The sequence below is a fragment of the Pezoporus wallicus genome, unplaced genomic scaffold (genome assembly GCF_028554395.1).
Source record: "Pezoporus wallicus isolate ANWC-B61680 ecotype Strahan unplaced genomic scaffold, APGP_CSIRO_Pwel_v1 scaffold_7736, whole genome shotgun sequence".
Taxonomy (NCBI): domain Eukaryota; kingdom Metazoa; phylum Chordata; class Aves; order Psittaciformes; family Psittacidae; genus Pezoporus; species Pezoporus wallicus.
The window spans coordinates 63,846-73,777 of record NW_026636574.1 but is presented as its reverse complement, the minus strand read 5'-3'; the positions used below and the strand labels follow the sequence as shown (position 1 = coordinate 73,777).

Here is a 9,932-nt window from a genome sequence, read left to right as displayed (position 1 = left end):
TTAGGGGACTTTTGAGTAAAATTTCACTTGTCCTTAGCGTGATGTCTCCATGAAGTGAATTCATTCTGGTGACAGGTGCTACACAGCTATAAATATTTCATGTTGCTATGTAGACCATAACTACATGCATTAGTACACGTCTTTCTTGCTTAAGTGTTTAATTACATAAGTTTTGTAAGTAATGCAACTGCATAAATTAAACCTACAATCAATTTGGGTTGAAGTGAACACTCCCTGCTTACACTTCTCTTCAGCATACTCGAATTCTGTGCTTGCAGTTTGCTGAGGTTTCAACAGAAGCCTTTAGCATTGAAGACAGAGCTGCAGAACAGGGGAATAAGCTACCTTGTTACCTTGCTTGTTTGGAGGAAAAGTCATGGAGTTATTACTGAACAATTGATTCCTGTTTATGCTAAAGCCTGAGAGTGGGAAATGCACTTTAATTAAACCAAATAAAAACATTATCACATTTCCTAGTCTGAAATTATATTGAAATGAAAGATGTATTTCAGTACTAAAACTGCTAAGCTGTTATCGTGGTTTAAACCCCGTCAGGCAACTTGTTCACTCACTCCCAGTGAGTGGTGCCGAGCTGACAACAATCGAGGCCCCCCCCCCCGCCACCGGGGCTCTCCCCTTCGCCGCTCCCGGAGGAACGGGGAGCAGGATTGAAAGGGTGCAACTCCTACGGGTTGAGACAAGAACAGTCCAGCAACCAATGTACACCACAAATCACCACCGCTACTACCAACTACAACAATGATAAGAGAAAATAACAAGGGAAGAGAATACGATACCACCGGCCAAGAAACGAGTCCCATCCGGAAGCCTGTGTCCTTCCGGGTAACTCCCAGTTACCCCCCACCCCGGGCATGACGTGCTGTGGTATGGAATACCTCCTTGGCTAACCTGGGTCAGGTGCCCCATCTCTGCTTCCTCACAGCTTCCCCTCCTCCCTGACAGAGCATGAGCCTCACAAAGTCCTTGGTCAGGGTAAACATCACTTAGCAACAACCGAAAACATCGGTTTCACCAACATTGCTCCCAGGCTGGAAGTCAAAACACAGCACTGCACCAGCTACCACAAAGGAGAAACATGACTGCTACTGCTGAACCCAGGACAGCTGTCATGGTCAATGAGTAGAATAATGGAATGATGTATGAATGATGTATTTCAGTACTAAAACTGCTAAGGTGTCATGGTCAATGAGTAGAATACTGGAATAATCGACTCATAGACTGGTTTGGGTTGGAAGGGACCTTAAAGATCGTGAAGTTCAAAACCCCTGCCACAGTAAGGTCACCTTCCACTGGAGCAGCTTGCTCCAAGCCCCTGTGTTCAACCTGGCCTTGAACACTGCCAGGGATGGGGCAGCCACAGCTTCTCTGGGCACCCTGTGCCAGCGCCTCAGCACCCTCACAGGGAAGAGCTTCTGCCTAAGAGCTCATCTCAGTCTCACCTCTGGCAGGTTAAAGCCATTCCCCTTGCCCTGTCCCTACAGGCCCTTGTCCAAAGCCCCTCTCAAGGTTTTAGTTTAGGTTTCTGTTTAGGCACTGGAAGCTGCTGTAAGGTCTCTCTGGAGCCTTCTCTTGTCCAAGCTGAACCAGCCCAGTGCTCTCAGCCTGTATTCACAGGAGAGGTGCTCCAGCCCTTGATCATCTTCGTGGTCCTTGCACATTGAAATGAAAATCGTTCAGAGTAGGCAACAAAATGTGAGTAAATAGTCAGATTTCCAGGAAGTCCTGCAGGGGTTGAACTCAGGCTCATCAGCCCTCCTAAGTGTTTGGGAATGGGACAATAATGAGGAGACTCTGTTTTCATACTTCCTCCTTATGTCTAACCTGAACATCCCTTGTTTAAGTTTGAGCCCATCACCCCTTGTCCTATCGCTACAGTCCCTGATGAAGAGTCCCTCTCCAGCATCCTTTCAGTCCCCTTCAGTCACTGGAAGCTGCTCTGAGGTTTCCATGCAGCTTCTGTTCTCCAGGCTGAACAGCCCCAGTGTTCTCAGCCTGTCTTCATACTGGAGGTGCTCCAGTCCCCTGATCATCCTCGTGACCTCCTCAGAACTTGCTCCAACAGATCCATGTTGAGGACACCAGAACTTAGCTTAAAAAATCTTAGCTTAAAGCAGGAGAAGGAAACACAAGTAACTGACTGTGGGAAAAGTGAGCAGAAGTCTGGTTAATCAGAAAAATATATTCTTCTTGGCTGAGACTTCTTTATATTAGAGAGGAAATTTGGTAATGCCTTTCTTGGTAATGCCAAGGAAAAGGTGACAGGAAGTACTGTTCTGTGCAAGTCCCTGCTGACACTGAAATATGTTTCAAAAGCTCACATGGATGGTAAGTAATACCAAAAAAAAGGTTTGTAATCATGATTCAATGAAAAAATTATAGTAACACGTAAATAGTGTATCTGAAGGACAAAAATTCCTAGCTGTTCTTATGAAAGGAAATATTTTTCGGCATATGCAAGGTATGTATCATAAATGTTTTTGAAAAATACATCTATAAGTGCTGTATTATGCTATTCTTTTTCTTAACCCATCATATTGAATTGCATTATTGCTGGGTCTGTTAAGATCTGAGCTCAGATTTTGTTGCAGAGCATTTCTTTTCCTTTCACAGCCTGCTTATACTGTTTATCCTTATGAGTAATGCTTTGTCCCCATCTAGAATATTTCCTGAGACTAGTTCATTTCCTCTGTCTCACGTGAGCCCTAGCACACCAATCAGACAGCTGGATTTTATCTGTTCTCAATGCGAGGAAATTAGTTTTAAGAACTCTTCATATAAATCAGTTCAGCTTGCAATCTTATTCTATTTGTATCAATTCATTAATTACTAAGGTCAAACTTCTGGATTAACCAAAGCCAAGACTTCCATCTCTCTTTTGCTGTCTGTTTTCTTTTTCTTAACTGTGCCGTATCATACATCTTGTTGCTGCTCAGTATTTATATCTATTTGGACTTAATTTGACCAGGAGCTGTTCAATTTGACATATTCTGTACTTGTGAGATCATAATATGTTGCTATGGAAAAAGTTACGAGTTCTAATTAAAAATGCAGAGGTCACAAGTTTCCCAGAACCAGCAGGGCAGAGATCCTAGGAGAAAAGTATCACAACATAAAAAATCCAGAGATATGTCAATCTGCAGCTTTCCACATCTGAAAGGAGAACAGCAAGCATTCAGCAAAGAACACGAGGCTGAAATGTGGATCAAGCTCTCTCACGTTCATTCAGATGCTGTATGTCTCCCTTCCCACTGGCACAAGTTACTTCTGGAACTTACGCAGAGCACCGATATTTGAAATGTCAGACTGATACAACTTAAAAAGAGGAGAGAGAGAAATTAGATGAACATTAGTAGAGAGATGAGTTAGACCTGCCTGTTCATCCTTTCAAATCAAATACCACTACTGAAATAATCTCCATGTAATGGAGTGCTTTGTCAGCTACATGTGTTCATCGCTTCCTTTGGAAGTTCATCCACTTTCAGTTGTCTTACTGACTTCTCTTCAATACCTCTTTACTTGTTTAACTGTTTGCAGTTTCCCCTTTTATAACTTTTAATAGGTAAACAATTAGTGACTCTTTCAACTCCTTTTGCTCCAGTTTAGCCAAATGGATCGTTGATCCAGTCACAGCCTTGAGCTACCAGTGCCTGAGCTGCCCATACCCATGACAAGATGTACCCAAGCTATATCTTAATCAGAGCACAGGATTTAAGAGCAGCTTAAGTGTAATGAACTCCTGCTCAATACCTCACTGATGCAAATCCACCTGTTTTGTGCTATGTTTGGGATTTCTGCAGTAATCCCCAACATAGAGAGCTGAGTGTTGGAGCTCCCAGTGCTTCCACTTCAATCACTGTTTGATTTAGTGACAAATACTGTGTAATTGTCTTCTAAGTTTGTGCTCCCTGCCCTCCAGTAGTAGAACAAAGCAGTTTGTCTCTTTGAACTCAGTTCTGCAATTCCAAAGGAGTGATGTGTAACTACTACAGCACAATGCCATGGTATTTCCAGTTTCCTCTCAGGATAGCTGCTAAGTGTATTTCTGTCTTATGGCAATGGGAAGCTTTCAGTCTGATGGGTTCTGCTCACCCAATTACTCTTTTAGATTAAAAAAAATATTAATTAAATGCCATTTCACTGATGACTGAGCTTGCCAAAGTACAAGATCTCACAGCACGGCACTTTGTGTCCAGTGGGAAGTTGTCCTTTAACAGCAGGTCTCATTATGCACATGTGCAGCTTCTTGTCATCAGCCTGAGATTCATATGGCCCATAGAGAATCATTCTCATGACCAAAGAACAGTCACAAGTGTGTCTTGTAGGTAAGCAGACAATTGATTTAATGTATGTTTTGACAAATCATATGTGGACCTTTGCTTAAGTTTTCAGTTATATGCTGGTATCTTACAAAAGGTAGAGCATGAGACTCATGAAGTAGACTTAGCATCCCAATTTAATGTGTGTATGCATATGGGATTTGTTTTTTCAGTTCCTACAGGAATTCTGTACTTGTTTTATTGCCAGTGTTATATATAGTTCACTATCATGACTGTGGCCTCAGGTCACATCCCTTAAACTGAGGAGATAGACACTCGAGTGGAATACCAGAATAGAAAACCAACTCTGTTGTTAGGACAGCCTTTATTCATAACTACAGAAACTGCTATTGGGATTATGTCTTTCAAAGCCTATTTGCATTATTTTAGTCTAATAGAAAATGCCACAATTCATAAATCAATGGTAGGTATTGCCCTCCCCCCCCGCCTTTTTTTTAAGGTTTTAAACTCCCGTATCTAATTAGGATGAGGGCAAGATGCCTTCATGAGCGCTTACAAATGCTGAGCTATCATTTTATGACTGTAGAGAATGTTACTGTTCTGTATTTAATGAATCTTTTTTAAGTCTATGAACTGAGCTAATTACCATGAAAAATTCTAGGCAGATGTCTTGAAACTGTTTTACCAGCTATTTCCTTTGACTGTTCTTTGTGTTTTAATAAGGCAAGAAGTTTTCAGACAGTTACACAATATATTCAGGATCAGGATCCACAATGAATGTCTTTCTATTGAACTGAAGCAATGTCAGATCTTCACTTCCTTGCTTTAGTTCTAAGCCACATTAGAGGAGAGACTGGGGGAATTTAGAGGGTATCCACATTTGTGAGAAGGTAAAACTTTATACATCAAGCATTTCTACATTAGTAATTTAGTTTATGCTTTTTAATAAGCATATGGATTAAGCTAATGATTAAAAAATCCTTCCTGTGTAATATTAGAGACTGAAAATAATAATTTCCTATTTTTGTGTACAGATAATAAATATCAATTTTCTATCATAAAGCAAAAACTCCAACATATTACAGTCATTTTACAGAAGTGTGGTATTTCCACTTTCCCGTGTTCTTCGTGGGGGTATTTTTATTGCTATCTGCCTTTCCTTTGAATTTATTTCTTAAAAAACCAGCAGGATCCTCTGAAAGAGCAGTATCCCAAAGGGAAGCTGTGGAGATCTTTCCTTGAGTCTTCTAGAAAATTTCTCAGCCCTGAAGATTTCTAAAAGGCGCAAAGCTGGAGTAAAACTGTTGTAGAGAGCTTGGAGTAAAAGAACGGGCTGCGTAAACTGTTTTTGTACTACAAATTGTGATTCAGAGTGTTGCTAAGTGCAAACAGAAATATTTTCCTGTTAGCTGCCAAACAAGCAGAAGACTTTCCGAGTTTCTTTTTTGCCATTTGTAAGTCTAAAAAGGGTGCAGCGGGGGGAGGGAAATCTGTCTGGCCTATCAGGGTCTGGTTCCCTTCCCAGGCTTATTTTAACCCTCTCTGGGTTTTTCCAGAAAGGGCGTAAAACCAGCAGCAGAGCAGCAGTCTCAGTAATCAGAACCCATTTTACTCAAGGACAAGGCGACAGAACAAGGTGAGGTGCTAAGCAAGTTGTGCTGTCTCCTAAACCAGACTAGGATCTATGCTATTTACTAAACTAGCTACTAGTACTAGGATCTATACTAGTATACTAAATAAAAATGCTAAGTCAAGTATTAATAATTCCATGTGAAGATTTTCACAGCAAACTTCGGCCAAAGAGATTTCTTGTATGCATGGAAGATTTTAATGAATGAGGACAATTACATGAAAATGTTTGTATGTGATTGTAGGATGAAGAGATCTGTCATGAAAAGTCATGAAAAGAACCATTCATTTCAGAACAAACCATATAAGGCACGTAGATTTCTACTAGGCTGACAGAGACTAGGCAGTAGACCAACACTTAAAAGAAAAAGCCCCTCAGAACAGAGAAGCTGTTCTTCCCTTTGTGCTTCCCTGACCAGGTTTTTTTTTCATGAACATCTGTTCTGTATCTGTGTGTTCTAAAGTCTGAGATGTCTCTTAGCATGTCTCTTAGCAGCAGGTTTTTGAAGGTCCAAGTCTGAGGAACATCGCACTGGTATTTTCACTTAACCTACCTGTATGAATGAGGTAATATTTAAGGCATATGCTTGAAAACCCTTACCAATAAGTACTGAATGGCTCTAGTTGCCCCTTATGGCTGTAGCTGGAAGGAGCAGGCATACTTGGAAATGATCAGCTTTGCTGGAAAACTCATTTAAGGCACGTTCAGGGTAGAAAGTACCTTTGGGTGGCAGATTTGTATTTACACAGCCCTCAGAGAGGCATTCTCAGCCTGGAGAAGAGAAGGCTCTGGGGAGACCTTAGAGCAGCTCCCAGTGCATAAAGGGACCAACAATATATTACTAGATCTTATGACAAAGATGCAGTTAAGGAAACGTCTGAGATTGGGAAAAACTAGTTGAGCGCTAGCTCTAATTCTATGCAGTAATGAGCATGGTCAAGTGAGAGAGCTATTTAATGAAAGAGTTCTCTGCAATGTGCATGAGGTCTGTCTGGATGAAAGGGGTATGCAATAGGTATGAGCAGGAGGCAGATTGCTTCTCTTATTCTGTAGTTTTTGGCAGTTGCAGTCATGCAGGTTCTTTGTTCCAGATGCTCAAGCGCATTTCCTTTACTTTGTCCTTTGCTGGTCAATGCTGACGGTACACCCTGGACCATCAACTGGAAGTGGCAAACAGAGCATGAGTTTGTATTGATTTCTATGCTGTGACAGATTGTGCCATGGGCTAGTTTCAGTGTAAGGGCTAGAAATAAAACCTGGGAACTTTCCTTCTCAGAATGCAAGTATGGATGTAGAAGAATCTGGCCAGTGTCGTAGTTAATCATGTCAATATTAAACAAGCTTTTGCCAACCTTTAAAAATAAAAATATGTTTATGCAGAAATGTAACGAAACCCCATTTTTTTTTGGTTATAAGCTATGAGTCAATTTACTAATGTCAGACTATGGATTAGATGCGACTTGCCAAAAATAACTATCAAAGCAGGTCACCACTGTGCATATGAGACAAAAGGCTGTGCTAATATTATCATGGTCTTCTGTGTTGGTTGTACAAATTCATAGACTGTAAGCTCATTGCAATTCAGGACAAATTGAATGTCTTTTACTCTTAAATACTATCCTACCATATCTGACTGTTTGCCTGTGGCTGCTAATTCAAGAAAACAGACTTTTTAACTGGGCACTTGCTAGATTGATAGCCTATGTTCAGATCAGTTTAGTGGAAAAAGCAATTTAGCCTTGTATTTAATATGGGCTGAAGCTGATCTGGTAAGCTGGATCCATGCAAACCTCCTGAAAAACCTGCCAGTTTGTTTAAATTTCATCAGCAATTTGGGATGAACCAGCATGCTGATCGTCATGTTCTGAGCTATGTACAAGTGATTTCTTCAATTGGCTTTTGACAAAACTCACAATGAAAAGAGCAGTGTTTTCATTACAGTGCTCAAGTTTATTCTGTCAGCGATGCTGCTCCTTTTGTTGTCATCCCTTATAAGAATAAATACGTGGTTATAGGTGATGTTAACAAGGGGCACAGAGTAGTTTACCGGTACACACTCCCAGTAGCACATACCAAACTCCCAAAGGCCCATTGCTTTCTGTAACCCTAGTACCAACTGGACTAAAAATGATATGAAGTGGTCTGTAGTTGCTATGCCAACTGTCATACACCAAATGTATTGAGTATCTGTGGTCCTGGGATAAAGGTTGGACTTGACCTTAAAGGTCTTTTCCAGCCTGGCTGATTCTTTTTCATCAGTGCCCGTGTCATCATCTACAGCAAGAAACAAGTGGTTTTGTTTTGTGTTCGTGTCTGTTTGGTTGGGGTTTTATACAACAGCTAGAAGCACTGCATGGAGTTAGTGCTGAGAAGATTATGGGTGAATTGAAATAGCTCCTATAAACATATTTTGTCTGAAAATAGAAACCAAATGGAAGTTTGCTTATTATAGTTACTTTGTAAAAGAAGTTTTTTCATATATCTCTTATAAAATTTAGCAATGTTTATTGCAAGGCTCAGCAGTGAGGTTACATCTACTCATTCCATATGCACGTGTGTATTTGAGAACAGATTGGGGATAGGAATTGATGTTTCTTGCACCATGATGCAGTATCCTGTTCAACAGGTTAGTTCATGTTCTTGCAAGCTGTAGTGGTGCTTTAACTTACATATAACACAGTCCAAGTTTCTTGGTGAATTAAAATCTGGTTACTGTTTGGTTAGGCAGCATAACTAGGCATAGTTATTATAGGTTAGTATGCATATATTATTAGGTTAGTATGCATAACTAGGCATAGCTAATTCCCAGTAACAAAGGTATTTTCACATAAAGAAGTATGTTGGGATACATCTCCCAAGGGTTCATCCCAGTTAGTAATGAGAGGACAAAATTGTTGTGTTGTGTTTTATTTGTGTATGACACTTGGGAGAAGAAACAGTCATTCCCTTTCAGTCACTTTCATCTAAAGTTCTGAATATAACGTCCCGTTTCATAAAGGTCTTTGAAATGAAAGGAGTATACTCCTTGCTCTTGTGAGTGGATTTTCTGTGATAGCCAGCAGCAGACACCAGCTCACTGAGGAAAATCGGACTGAGGGGGTTTTGAAGTGTATTTGTCACCAATGAAATTAAACAAGTCAGTGAAACATTTTCACCCTCTCTGAGCTTCTCTGTCTGTACTCTGTGTGTGTTGTTTTCAGAGGGTGGAAGTACGCAAAGAATCATCTCTCTCCCAGAAAGAAAGAAGTACCTGCAGCAACAAAGGAGTTTTCTGGAGCTGAGTGTAAGTTCTTTACTACTGGTTGCAAAATCAACATCCAAGGGAAGGAATACACAATTCTGGCTGCTCAGTTAAGGTTGCTTTATTGTATCTGCATGAATGTTGAACTTCTTTTGGAAAGAATAAATGCATTATTTAAACATACATAGTGCCACTTGCTCCTGTTGAGCAAAACAAAGATGAAAATACCCTTTGCACTCTTTCAAGTTAACTTATTGATGCTCCAATGTGTGTGAGTGCCTTGGGCAGTAGGGTGTTGCACATTTCTCTCAAGACTTTAACACAAAGCTGCCTTTTGTCTTTGATTTGAGTCATCCATTGATTTCCAGCAGGGAATCAGCCTGCTGAAACTATATAATAGAGTAACTTTTGTATTCTAGAATACACAGCTCAACCTCTGCTGATGGAAAGCAAGTAACTTGGGTTAAGCAATAGGACCAGTGTATAGTGAGGCAGTACTGATGTTCTTCACTATTTGATGTGATACCTCCACATGCATTTAGCATCCGTCTCTGCACCCTTATAAGAAGATTCTTTGGTTTCCTACTTCTTAGGCTTACAGTCTTATTTCCATTGAGAAAATTGGTGTTTTTCTGGCTGTGTGTTTAAACAGACTAATGCAAACATGCTTCAGTCTTTCTCATTCATGCTTTGATGCTGCAATCCTTGGAATGCTTGTCAAAAGGAGCCTAGTACAAATTAGGCAGGTTCTCACCCCGCTCAT

General features: G+C 40.5%; 1 long non-coding RNA gene across 1 annotated transcript in view; it reads left to right on the top strand.

Annotated features, from left to right (window-relative positions):
* LOC130594615 (uncharacterized) overlaps positions 1–9,402 on the top strand; it is a 90,298-nt gene extending 80,896 nt beyond the window's left edge. Inside the window, exons 4-6 of the long non-coding RNA XR_008971124.1 lie at positions 5–75; positions 4,261–4,343; positions 9,129–9,402. This is a non-coding gene — a long non-coding RNA (uncharacterized LOC130594615). The remainder of the gene's footprint in view (positions 1–4; positions 76–4,260; positions 4,344–9,128) is intronic.
* The last annotated feature ends 530 nt before the right edge of the window (positions 9,403–9,932 follow it).